This window comes from Pan troglodytes, chromosome 6 (assembly GCF_028858775.2).
Source record: "Pan troglodytes isolate AG18354 chromosome 6, NHGRI_mPanTro3-v2.0_pri, whole genome shotgun sequence".
NCBI lineage: Eukaryota > Metazoa > Chordata > Mammalia > Primates > Hominidae > Pan > Pan troglodytes.
The window spans coordinates 140,653,195-140,667,600 of record NC_072404.2 but is presented as its reverse complement, the minus strand read 5'-3'; the positions used below and the strand labels follow the sequence as shown (position 1 = coordinate 140,667,600).

General features: G+C 35.8%; 1 long non-coding RNA gene across 1 annotated transcript in view; it reads left to right on the top strand.

The window, feature by feature from the left end:
• Positions 1–12,944, top strand: part of LOC104007386 (uncharacterized) — a 36,009-nt gene extending 23,065 nt beyond the window's left edge. Inside the window, exon 4 of the long non-coding RNA XR_681605.2 lies at positions 11,682–12,944. This is a non-coding gene — a long non-coding RNA (uncharacterized LOC104007386). The remainder of the gene's footprint in view (positions 1–11,681) is intronic.
• Positions 12,945–14,406: the final 1,462 nt, after the last annotated feature.

Below are 14,406 nucleotides of genomic sequence, written 5' to 3'. Positions count from 1 at the left end.
ATTTTTCCTTAAATGACATGAAAGTGGGACAACTATCTCAATTCTAAGGGTGCTTTACAGCTTAAATAATCTGGCATCTCCATGATGCACCTACAATTCTGAAATAATTATCCATGGGGGCTCAAAGCTCATTAACTAGACTATACCAGCATGTGGTGAAATACCCCAGGGCTAAATGAATTTCTTCAGACTAAAAGAAAATGACTATTAGGAAGAAAAATCATATGGTCAGGAATAATTAATTTCAGAAATCATAAATATGTGAGAGAGTATGAAACAGCATTTTTCTTTATGCAAAATACATATAATGGCTTAAAAATTATAACTTTGACTCTGGGTTTCTAATATATGTAATTATTACATGAATATGCCTTAGAGATATCACAGGTTTGGTTCCAGACCATCACAATGAAGCAAGTCACATAAACCTTTTGGTTTCCTAGTGTATATAAAAATTATGTTTATATTAGAGTGTAGTCTATTAAGTGTGCAATAGCATTGTGTCTAAAAACAATGTACATACCTTAATTAAAGAATAATTTAGGGGCTGGGTGCAGTGGCTCATGCCCGTAATCCCAGCACTTTGGGAGGCCTAGGCGGGCGGATCACGAGGTCAGGAGTTCGAGACCAGCTTGGCCAATATGGTAAAACCTCATCTCTAATAAAAATACAAAAATTAGCTGGGTGTGGTGGCGTGCACCTGTAGTCCCAGCTACTTGGGAGGCTGAGGCAGTAGAATTGCTTCAACCTGGCAGGCGGAGGTTGTAGGGAGCTGAGATCACGCCACTGCACTCCAGCCTGGGCAACAGAGCAAGACTCTGTCTCAAAATAATAATAATAATTATAAAAATAATAATAATTTATTGCTAAAAATGCTAAGCATCACCCGAGTCTTCAGTGAGTTAAAATATTTTTGCTGGTGGAGGGTATTGCCTCAAGTTAATGACAGCTGATGAATCAGGGTGATGGTTGCAGAAAGTTGAGGTGGCTGTAGAAATTTCTTAAAATAAAACAATAAAATTAGCTGCATTGATTGACTCATCATTTCACAAAAGATTTCTCTAAGCATGTGATGCTCTTTAATAGCAGTTTACCTACAGTATTAACTTCTTTCAAAATTAGAGTAAATCCTCTCAAACCTTGCTGCTGCTTTATCAACTAAATTAATCTAAAATTCTGAATTATTTGTCGTCATTTTAACAATGCTACAGCATCTTCATTAGAAGTAGTTTCTATCTCAAGAAACTACTTTTTTTGCCCATCCATAAGAAATAATTCATCATCCATTAAGTTTTTTCAGGAGATTGTGGTAATTCAGTCACATCATCAACTCGATTTCTAATTTTAGTTCTCTTGCTATTTCTACCATATCAGCGGTTACTTCCTCCACTGAAGTTTTGAATGCTTCAAAGTCAACTAGGAAGGTTAGAATCAACTTCTTCCAAACTTCTGTTAATGTTGATACTTTGACCTCCTCACACAAATAGTGAATGTTCTTGAAGGCATCTAGAATAGTACATTCTTTCTAATGGATTTTCAATTTATTCTACCCAGATTGACTGCAGGAATAACTATCTATGACAACTGTAGCCTTACAAAATGTATTTCTTAAATCATAAGATTTGAAAGTCAAAATTACTCTTTGATCCATGGACTACAGAATAAATGTTTTGTTAGCTTACATGAAAATTGATTGCCTTGTAAATATCCATCAAAGCTCTTGGGTGACTAGGCACATTGTTAATGAGCAGTAATATTTTGAAAGGAGTCTTTTTTACAGAGTAGTAGGTTTCAACAGTGCGATTAAAATATTTAGAAAACCATCCTGTAAACCAATGTGCTGACATCCAGGCTTTGTTGTTCTATTTACTGAGCACAGGTAGTGTCAATTTAGTGTAATTCTTATCAGCCTTAGGGTTTTTCAGAATGGTAAATGAATGTTAGCTTCAACTTAAAGTTACCAGCTTCATTATACTCTAACAAGAGTACCAGTGCCCTTTGAAGGTTTGAAGCCAATCATTGTCTTCTCCTCTCTAGCTATGAAAGTCCCAGAAGGCATCTTCTTTCAATGGAAGGCTGTTTGACTGCATTGAAAATCTGTTATTTAGTGTGTCCAGCATCATTATTGCTGTTAGCTGGATCTTCTGGGTAACTTGCTCTAGCTTTTACATCAGCACTTGCTGCTTTACCTTGTGCTTTTATGTTATTGAGACAACTTCTTTCCTTAAACCTCATGAATCAACTTTTGGTCACTTCATACTCTTATTCTCCAACTTCCTCGCCTCTCTCAGCCTTCACAGAATTGAAAAGAGTTACGGCCTTGTTCTAGAATAGGCTTTGTCTTAAGGAAATGATGGTTTGATCTTCTATTCAGTCCACTCAAACTTTCTCCATATCAACAATAAGGCTACTTCACCTCCTTATCATTTGTTTGTTCACTGAAGTAGCATACTTTTAATTTGCTTCTATAACTTTTTTTTGTATTCATAACTTGGCTAACCATAGGGTGCAAAAGGCCTAGATTTCAGCCTTTCTCACGTTTCGACATGCCTTTCTCCCTATGCTTAATCATTTTTCGCTTTTGATTTAAAGTAAGAGACATGCAGCTCTTCACTTCAACGCCTGGAGGACATTGTAAAGTTATTAATTGGTTTAATTTCAATATTTCTGTGTCTCAAGGAATAGGTGATGTAGAAGCAACTATAGTTTGTACATCTACAAGGAGACGTAGAAGTAACTTGTTGATAGAGCAGTCAGAACACACACAATATTTATTAAATTTGCCATCTGTTATGGATGTAGTTTGTGGAACCTCAAAACAATACAGTGATAAGATCAAAGATCGCTGATTATAGATTACTACAACAGGCATAATGATAGAAATATTGTGAAAATTATCAAAATGTGACATAAAGACACAAAGTGAACATATGCTGTTGAAAATATAGCACAGATAGAATTGCTCCATGCAGGGTTGCCGTAAACTTTCAATTTGTAAAAAAATGCATTATCTGCAAAGCACAATAAAGGAAAGCCCAATAAAATGAGACATGCCTCTCTATATATATAACAAACGACATTAAAAATGAAGAAGCAGGCCAGGCCCAGTGGCTCACGCCTGTAATCCCAGCACTTTGGGAGGCTGAGGAGGGCGTACATGAGATTAGGAGATCGAGACCATCCTGGCCAACATGGTGAAACCTCGTCTGTACTAAAAATACAAAAACAAAATTAGCTGGCCGTGGTGGCGGGCGCCTATAGTCCCAGCTACTAGGGAGGCTGAAGCAGGAGAATGGCGTGAACCCGGGAGGCAGAGCCTGCAGTGAGCCGCGATCGTGCTACTGCACTCCAGCATGGGCAATAGAGCGAGACTCCGTCTCAAAAAAAAAAAAAAAAAAGAAGAAGCAGCAGAAATGAATGAATCTGTATGATTGCAAAGTTTCTATACTTTCTGAAAAATAATATAATATGAAATTTCAGTAGATGATTAAAATTTAAGGATACATTTTGTAATCCCTAAAGGAAGTTGGATATTCTAAAGAATATCTACTATACATTGAAAGAAAGATACATACTTAAAAAGTCAATACATTAATTGAGATGTAACTGCTAAAAATTCAAAATCAGAATAAAAAAGGAAAGATGGGAACAGAAGAGAGAAAAAAAGAGAACACACTGAAGATAAAAATAAAATAATAGATACAAATCCAGCCATACTTATGATTATATCATAAATGTAAATGAAATAAATAATTAGGTAAACAAAAAGGAAATAAAGGTAAATAACATTCTATTTATGGGAAATGCAACTAAATATACTGATACATTGTAGAGGAGGAGATGGATAAAGATAAAACATGCAAAGAATAAAAATACAAAGCTGGAGATAAAATTGACTTCAAGAAAAAGTGTATTGGCAAAGATAACAAGAAACATTTTTAATGATGAAAAGTTCAATTCAGTAGGAACACATAACAATTGTGAAAGTATAAACATCTAAGAACAGAGCCTCAACGTGCATGTAGCATAATTTGAATTAAAGGCATAGAGAATTCTACTATTAAGAAAGATTTTAATACCCTTCTCTGAAATACAGTAGAATAAGGAAACAAAAAATTAATACAGAAATAAGTAATCTGAATAGTACTACCCACCACGATCTAATTAATATTTATATAACACTGTACCCTAAATTTGCAGAATAAATATTATTTTCTTCTGCACATGGCAGATGCACCAAAATATATATGTTAGACATAAACAAAATTAATTAAGATTAGAAAGGTTGTGATTATGCAGAATATATTTTAGGGCCATAAAATATTTAAAATAGAAATTAACCACAATAGGTTATCTGTCAAACCCCTAAATATTAAAAAATTAAACAAACATTTCTAAATAATTCATGTGTCAGAGTAACATGTTACTATGAAAATTAGAAAGCACTTTAAACTTAATGAAAACCAAATCGAACTGTGGGATATAGTTAAAGCAATACTTATCAGACAACTTACATTATTAAATGCTAATACTAGAATATAACTTTTATAAAAGTTAACAACAAATAACTAAGATTCTACCACACCATACTAGAGAAAAAAAAATGGAAAAAAGAAACATGGAAATAACAGCATAAATCAATAAACATCAGAACAGGAAAAAAAAAAAAAATAGAGAAAGTCAAAGCCAAAAGCTGGCAACATGAAATGATCAACAAACAGTGAGAGAACAATAATAATCAATTTGAGGACAGAAAAAAGAAATATCCCAGGACATCCTATAGATGTTATAGTTCTTGACTTAACGTCTGTTCTATATAATTATTTTCCATCTTAGTTCATTTTCACTTTAAGAAAACGATCCAAAATCTGTTTTCTATCCATGACCTTGACTTGACCTTATATTTTTATCTTTAATTTCTTTCTCCATGGCTTTACTTGAAACACTCTTGCTCAGCCATAGTTTTCTACCTAGGCAATATTCAGATTCTCTATTCTTTTTTTTGAGATGAAGTCTTGCTCTTGTTCCCCTGGCTGGAGTGCGATGGCACGATCTCGGCTCACTGCAACCTCCGCCTCCCAGGTTCAAGCAATTCTCCTACCTCAGCCTCCCGAGTAGCTGGGATTACAGGCACCTGCCACCATGCCCAGCTAATTTTTTTAAATATATATTTTTAGTAGAGATGAGTTTCACCATGTTGGCCAGGCTGGTCTTGAACTCCTGACCTCCGGTGATCCCCCCCACCTTGGCCTCCCAAAGTGCTGGAATTACAGGCATGAGCCACAGTGCCCGGGTGAGATTCTCTATTCTTTATCCTATAAATATAGCTATGGTCATTGAAGTGGTAAAAGGGTGATGAAAGACGTTGCACTGTCTATCACTAATTACCAGTAATGTTTGAAACACTGAGCAATTTTCTGGAAATATTCAAAACATACCTCATATTATAAGTATCCCAGTAGAAAGAAAGAGGGGATTTAAAAAGTCCTTTTGAGGGTGATTCACTTATAAAAAATGCATAAATATGGGTTGTAGTTGTTCTAAAAAATATCAGTCCTATAAATTTCAATTTAATAGAAGAAATTGGGACTGCTATTTATTTTTACCTCTTTATCCTTGAAATTCTGTATCTGGTATATAACAGAAGAGCTTCACAATTACAACCAATGTATTTGTGCAATGAGTAAAATAAAGGGGGTCTAAATGCCAGAGGGATTGTGTACTGTGTTGATCATAACATTATGAATTAGGTTTTAAATCTGTAAAAGTTTTAAGCACACAAATGCTATTCATTATGAAAAGCGGAGGGATTTTAGAAATATATTATATTCAGATGTGTCTTTTTTAGGTCAGGCTTTTATTTAAAACATGGAGAGGTAGAGGGTTTATAGTGGAATGTCCTATGTACAAATAGTACTGCATTTGAAAATACATTATTTTTGAGGAAATTCTCCAAAAACATTTTAAAATTAAAAAATAAGATTTGTTTTTTGAAAGCAACATAAAATTTCATGAATTAGAAAATGTTCGAGGGGGAAGTACTCTTAAATCTTCCTATTTGTTCGATGAACAGAATCAGATAATGTTTCACAGAAAATATTACTCACTAATGCTAAAATTAATTAGCTTTTAAAAAACACACAAAGAGTAGTATCTAGATATAAGGAATCATTTATTTATAATAACTGCTAAAGAGCATAAAGGGAAAAAATGTTAGAAACTTTTTATCATGACAATAACCCTTCATCATACAATTTCTCTGATATGAAGAGTCAGTAATGGAAATGAAACACTCATTGGCTTTGCATAAAAATAGTAATTTATTCTAAAACAGGGAAGTATAAAATGAAATTAGAGGTATGTAGGTGAACTGCTAAGTGGCTGAACTGATCAAGGTTTAATTATAAAGTACTAATATGGATTTATAGATTCAATCTAATTTATTCCTGTAACAGAAGTATTTTCCATGACAGAGGCACTTTGCAACATGGGTTATACTAAAACTAGTAAGTATGGTTTCTGCTTTAATATGAAATAGTATAAAAAGTAATTTGTAGGTGATCCCAAGGAAATAAGAAAAAGCCTTTGCATTACATTGAATAATAGAATGGAGAAAGGCTGAAATCTTGGCAATAATAATTCTAACAATAATAATGAATATGGACCAGAGTTTGGACCTATTTGCCTTCAGATCCATTCTTTGCCCTTCTCTCTGAACACTCTGTACAACTGGCAAGCTGATTTCATGAGCTGGATTTTTAAGGTTCTCTTATCACTTGACTTCTAGTTAGGTTCCTTGAATGGGAGGATAGAAGGTGAAAAGATGAGAGAAAGCAGGGTATTTGTGGTCCATCTTGTCATCAAGATCAGGCAGTGCCTCCATCTCCTTCAAGGCAGCAGCTTCCAATCATGTGACTTTGCCCCTGAGCTCTCATGTTGCCTGATCTCTTTGTCCAGAATGCCTAGAGGTGGTAGCGGCATCCTGCTGTTGCTCATTTATGGATTGCCTCACCACAGTTTTTTTCAGCTTTTCCACCACTTGTGTAAAAAGCTGTGTACATCAAAACAGAGGGTTTACTGTCTTTCTCATTAGACACTGAGGATATAAACACCATAGTTATGAACCAAATATTTGTGTTCCCCTAAAATTCACATGTTGAAATCTTAATCCCCAATGTGATGGTATGTGGGAGTTAATGAGTTCATGAGGGTGGAGCCCTTATGAATGGGATTAGCGCCCTTATAAGAACAGACAAGAAAGCTCTCTCTCTCTTTCTCTCTCTCTCTCTCTCTCTCTCTTTCTCTCCTCTCCACCATATGAGGACACAAAGAGAAGAAGGTGTTATACATATCAGAAATACTTCCTAATCAGACACCATGTCTGTTGGCATCTTCTCTCGGACTTCTCAGTCTCCAAAACCATAAGAAATAAATTTATGTTGTTTAAGCCACCTCATCTATGGTAGTTTCTTATAGCACCTTGAACTGATTAAAATGACTAGCAAGTTTTACTGGGTGCTAGGCACCATAAAAATGATTTATATATGATGTTGCATACATTGATTACAACAACCATAAATATAGATAATATTAGTAGAATCATTTGGTAGATGAGAAAACAACTTTAAAGTTATTCAATAATTTTCACCATGTCACACAACTATAAGTGTCAGAGTGAGAATGTGAATTCAGACAGACTCTAAATTTAATGCTCCTGACCACCAGAATACTAGATAAAAATCACCCCTGTCACCTGTAATTATCTCCAATATGAATAAGTCCAAGCTGACCAAATCTCTGAAAGATGAATCTGGTTCAAATACGTATTAATATCCAAGAAGGTAGGGCAAAGCACTAAGGCTGCAATTCATTAATATCCTATGAAAAAATTCACTGCCTTCATGAATTAGCTTACAAACTATTAGAGAGTAAAAGATTACAAATAAATAAATCATATAAATATAGTATCATGGTATTATCTAGAATTAAGTCCTATCATATAAAGTAAAAAAATGGGAAGAAATATGAGAAGTCTCAGAAAAGGGTTTGGAATTTTAAATGAAAAGGTTCTATGTTAGGAATATTCTTCCAACTAGTTCCTTACCTCTTTCTCCTGGTCCATATCCCACCTCTCAGAACTTCATTTCCATCCCACTTTTAGACATGGATGAAATATCATACTACAGGTTATAGGATATGGCTTACTGACCAGTCACCCAGAGGCTGGACATCATCACACAGAAGTGAAAGAGGTGATTATTTCCAAATGTTCTGCATCATGTGATCTCATGGGAAGCAGGAGGCAGGAAAGCACTAGACAAATAGCCTCCCTCCGTTTCCTCTCTAGTGAACTACTCTGATGTAAAATTTCTCCATTCCATGTTTTCAAAAATTGTTACGTGGCAAGTGAAAAACTGTACTGTCTCTTGTGTTACTATGCCTCGTGGTGAGCAGATACGCAGAGAGAGATACATTGCATTATTTTACTTGGCATCTTCCTTTCCTTTGTTGCCGTGTTTTCATCACCCACATACTCTATGTGTGTTTCTCTTAAGTAAAGTATTAGCGCTTAGGTGTTTCCATGGACTCAGTTGAAAGAAACCGAGGTTACACTATCACATAATTAAAAATTTGGAGGGAGGCAGCTAACAATCACCAGATCTCTGTCTCGGAGATGTCACAGATGCATCCCTGATGTTATCTTGACCTTTTACTAAAATCCAAATGAAGGCTAAAGCTCTTCTCATTGTATTTAAGTTTGTAGCAGGAAGACGAGGAATGGAAACACCACCAATTGGGTTTCTCTTTTCATCATGAAAGAAAGAACTTCCCACAAGTTCCAACAACACAATTCCAGTTAACATTTCATCTTTAAAACTGTACTTGGCAAGTCTTGCCTTTAAAAGAGGCTAGAAAAGTAAATATTTAGCAGCGCTGGTCTTTTTAATGAAAGGGTGTAAGGAAGAAGAGGTCTGGGAATATACTGGCCAGTGGTAGAATCCACCACATTCATTAGTAGGAGCTCCAACAGCATAGTATAGAAGGAATGTCACAGAACCGATTCTTGTAAAAATAATGACTGAAATCATTCAGCACTTAGTAAAGATATGAATTATCACATTAAAATATGCCATTTATTCCCAAGCAAAATGAATAAAAAGAGTTCATATATAATTAATAGTTAAAATAACCCTCACAAAAGCAAATAAAAAGTATTGAAGCCCGTCACGGTGGCTCACACCTGTAATCCCAACACTTTTGGAGGCTGAGGCAGGCAGGTCACTTTAGTCCAGAAGTTCAAGACCAGCCTGGGCAACATGATGATACAAAAATGAGCCAGGCGTGATGATATGTGCCTGTAGTCCCAGCTACTTGAAGGGCTGAGGCCGCTTGAGCCTGGGAGGGTGAGGCTGCAGTGAGCCGCATTTGCACCACCACACTCCATGGTGGGTGACAAAGTAAGACCTCTCTCAAAAAAAAAAAAAAAAGGAAAGAAAGAAAAGATGTTGAAAATAACCATAAAGATGAATTACTTATAAAGAATAACCATTAGACTGACAGTTGTTGACAGCAACAAGAGGCTCAAAGACAGCAGAAAGATATCTTAAAAGTGCTAAGAGAAAATGAATATCACCTAAGAATTCTATACTCAGTTCAATTATCATTCAGGAGCATAGATGATATAAACACATTTTCTTTCAAATACTGGAACAGTTTAGCCCTAACACATACTTGCTAAAAGAATTACAAATAACATACCTGGATAAGAAAGAAATTGAATTAGAGGAGAGAAGTAAAATGCAAGAGGCAGTAATATAATCTGTAACCAAGTTACCAGATCCTGGTTGAGAACAATTGCAAAGAAAAGAAAGAATATTCAATTCAATATTAGGTGACCAGATAGCTTACTGATCCAAATTGGGAAATTTTTGCTGTGAATGGGGTTACTAAAATAATTATAAAATATAATTTTATAAAAAATTTTATTGACTAGCCATTGGTTTCATTATATTGGTAGACCTTAACAGAATTATGTTTTAAAATATTTTTGAAATTAATATATTTCTTAAAAATGTTTAAATATATCCACATATTTATTTACATTAAAGAAAATTTTTGAAAGTGTTTAATTTTCTAAGCCTTTAAAAATACTACAAATTCACCTGGGCATAAATTTATATACTTTATTCAGTTTCTTAGTCGTATCTGTTTCTAGTACAATGCCAATGATGCTAATATAAATACATTTTAAATATGTTCTTAATATTTTTAATATTTTTTATAAAACTGCCTATATTTGTTCTGAAAATAGTATTTTATAGTTAACAAATAGGAAAATGCTAACAAATTATATTGAAGAGTCTTCACATATTTTTAAATTATGAAAATCTCTCTACATGCTGAAGTCCCTGGGAGGCTGAGAAAAAAAAAAATTTCTACTAAGCATAAGACATTTCAGTTATTGTCTTTTCATCTCCAATCAGAGTACATTCCTTCAATAAATATTTTCACAAAATAAAACTCATAAAACAAGTTGTAACTACTTCTGAAACATGAAGTATTATAGAAAGTAAAAAGAAAGGCTGCACGTATCACCATACTGAGCTTTCGTATATGGGTTCATTCAACATCAGTTTTGCTATAAGTTTTTTAGTTTATTCACTCTAGTGGTATCTATATACCACTAGAAAAATTGTAAATGTTTACAACTTCATGCTTCTATGTCCATTAGTAGAACATTCATCTTATTTGAGTATAATTATAACTTATGTGTGTCCAAAAACCAATTCCAGCTACACTTCTGCTCTATAGGTTTAATTTATTTATTCCTTTTACTACAAAGGAATTTAAAATATTCCTTTTACTACAAAGCTTTGCCTTGCCAATTGGCTAAAATATTTGTATCATTCCCGGTCAGTTTTTACTGATATTCCAATAGCATGGTAACTGTTTCACTTTTAACAAATTGAACTTCTACATCCATATTTTCAGTCAATGAATATATAGGAAAAAGAAGCATTTGAAAACACTATTAAAAAAAAACTAGAATAATTTATTTTTGAAGTTTCTCTTGCACCAATGGAGCCAAGACATTTCACATCTATCATATCATTCTTCATGAAAATGGACTAATACAAGAAATTGGTACAAGGAGAGGGGCACTGCTATAAAGATAGCCTGAAAATGTATAAGCAACTTTGGAAATGGGTAACAGGCAGAGGTTGGAACAGTTTGGAAGGCTCAGAAGACAGCAATATGTGGGAAAGTTTGGAACTTCCTGGAGGCTTGTTGAGTGGTTTTGACCAAAATGCTGATGATGATATAGACAAGGCTGAGGTGGTCTCAGATGGAGATGAGAAACTTATTGAGAACTAAAGCAAAGGTCACTCTTGCTATGCTTTAGCTGGAGGTATTTTGCCCCTGCCCTAGAGATCTGTGGAACTTTCAACTTGAGAGAGATGATTTAGGGTATGTGGAAGAAGAAATATCCAAGGAGCAAAGCATTCAAGAGGTGATCTGGCTTTTCCTGAAAGCATAGTCATATGTGTTCACAAAGAGATGTTTTGGAATTAGAAATTATGTTTTAAAGTAGAGCATAAAAGTTTGGAAACTTTGCAGTCTGACCATTTGGTTTAGGTTGATGCAAAAGTAATTGTGGTTTTTGCCATTATATTTAATAGGGAAAAAAAATCCTGGGGAGAAATTCAAGCTAGCTGAAGAAATTTGCATAAGTAATGGGGAACCAAATGTTAATCACCAAGACAATGGGGAAAATGTCTCCAGGGCATTTCAGAGATCCTAGAGGCAGCTTTTCCCATCACAGACCTGGAGGCCTAAGAGGGAAAAAGTGGTTTCTTGGGTTAACCTTGGGATGTGGCATCCTGCATCCCAGTCACTCCAGCTCCAGCCACGGATACAAGGGCCAAGGTACAGCTCAGCCCATTGCTTCAAAGGGTGGAAGCCCTAAACGTTGACAGCTTCCATGTGGTGTTGAGCCTGCGAATGCACAGAAGACAAGAGTTGAGGTTTGAGTACCTCCACCTAGATTTCAGAGGATATATGGAAATACCCGGATGTCTAGGCAGAAGTGTGCTGCAGGGGCAGAGCCCTCATGGAGAACCTTTGCTAAGGCAGTGTGGAAGGGAAATGTGTGGGTTGGATACCCCACAGAGAGTCCCCACTGGGGCACTGCCTAATGGAGCTGTGAGAAGAGATCCAATATCCTCCAGACCCCAGAATGGTAGATCCACCTACAGCTTGCACCATGCACCTGGAAAAGCCACAGACACTCAACACCAGCCCATAAAAGCAGCCAGGAGGGGGACTGTACGCTGCAGAGCCACAGGATGGAGCTGTCCACAACTGTGGGAGCCCACTCCTTGCATCAGCATGCCCTGGATGTGAGACATGGAGTCAAAGGAGATTTTGGACCTTTAAAATTTAATGACTGCCCAGCAGGGTTTCAGACTTGCATGGGGCCTGTTGCCCCTTTGTTTTGGCCAGTTTCTTCCATTTTGAATGGGAACATTTACCCAATGACTCTACCCTCACTGTGTCTTGGAAGTAACTAACACCTGCTTATTGATTTTACAGGCTCATAGGTGGAAGGGACTTGTCTTTTCTCAGGTGAAACTTTGGACTTGGACTTTTGAGTTAATGCTGGATGAGATAAAACTTTGGGGGCTTTTGGGAAGGCAATGACTGGTTTTGAAATGTCAAGACATGAGATTTGGGAGGTGCCAGGGGTGGAATGATATGATTTGGCTCTGTGCCCCCACCCAAATCTCACTTCAAATTTTAATCCCCATGTGATGTGAGAGGGACCAGGTGAGAGGTGATTGGACCATGGGGGTGGTTTTCCCCATGCTGTTCTCATGATAGTGGGGAGTTCTCATGCGATCCGATGGTTTAAAAGTGAAAGTTTCCCCTGTGCTCTTTCTCTTTCCTACCACCTTGTGAAGAAGGTGCTTGCTTCCCTTTCACATTCTGCCATAATTATAAGTTTCCTAAGGTCTTTCAAGCTATGCTGAACTATAAGTCAATTAAACCTGTTTTGTTTATAAATTACCCAGTCTCAGGTAGTATCTTTATAGCATGTGAAAATGGAATAATACAATACATAAATGCATAAATGGAGCCTTTGCAGCTTTGTGTCCAATCTTCTTAAATAACCAAAATTTAGAAGTAGACAATGAGACCATGACAAAAGCTAGAAATAAGATGCTTTGAGTTTTCCCACACCTATCCTGATTTATTCTAAAGCAACTATTTACTTTAAAAAAAATCTTGATTAATAAATGAAAATCTGGGACAAATGCTAAACTAGATGGATGCCAGGACGATAGACAGAAACCAGACCTGTCCCAAGCAAACCAAAATGTGCAGTTGCCCATAACAAACAGCACATTACACTTGGTCATTTACATATAGTATAGTGGCATTTTGGATAATGTGCTTTAAAAATCTGACTTCAATTTTGTATAGCCAGCATTATGGACTTAATCTATAAGGTTTAGAGTAATGTATATAGGGCATTGAAGAGGATTTTACAAGGCTTAAAAACTTACTTAAAAATATTGAATGCTTTTATTCAATAAAAGGAAGCATGTTATAAAATTGTTTGAATCTACGGTTGTCATGACATTTTATTTTTTTTCATGAATAATATGACAAAGTGCTATGGTTAAATGTTGGTCTTCACTTAAGGCCAACTGCTTCATTTTCCCCACTGCTAAAAAATGAGGAACTATCTTTTTTATTGATTTATTTTTATATAAAAAACTGTTAGAACTGGTAGGTGAATCCAGTAAAGTTGTAGGGTATGAAATCAACATACCAAATCAGTAGCATTTTTATACACAAATAATGACCTAACTGAAAAAGAATTCAAGACAATTATCCCATTTATGATAGTGTCAAAAAATAAGATATGAAGGAATATATTTAACTAAGGAGATTAAAGATCTGTACACTGAAAACCATATAATATTGATTAAAGAAATTGAAGAAGACACAAATAAATAGAAAGCTATCCCATGATCGTGGATCAGAGGAGTTGATTTTCTTCATGTATTCATGCTACCCAAGGCATGTATATTGCCATATACAGATTCAGTGTAATTCCCATCAAATGGTATTCTTCACAGAAAGTTTCAAAAACCTTAAAATTTGGCCAGGCACACTGGCTCACGCCTGTAATCCCAGCACTTTGGGAGGCCGAGGCAGGCAGATCACGAGGTCAGGAGATCGAGATCATCCTGGTTAACACAGTGAAACCTGTCTCTACTAAAAATACTAAAAATTAGCCAGGCGTGGTGGCGGGCGCCTGTAGTCCCAGCTACTCAGGAGGCTGAGGCAGGAGAATGGTGTGAACCCAGGAGGCAGAGCTTTCAGTGAGCTGCTGAG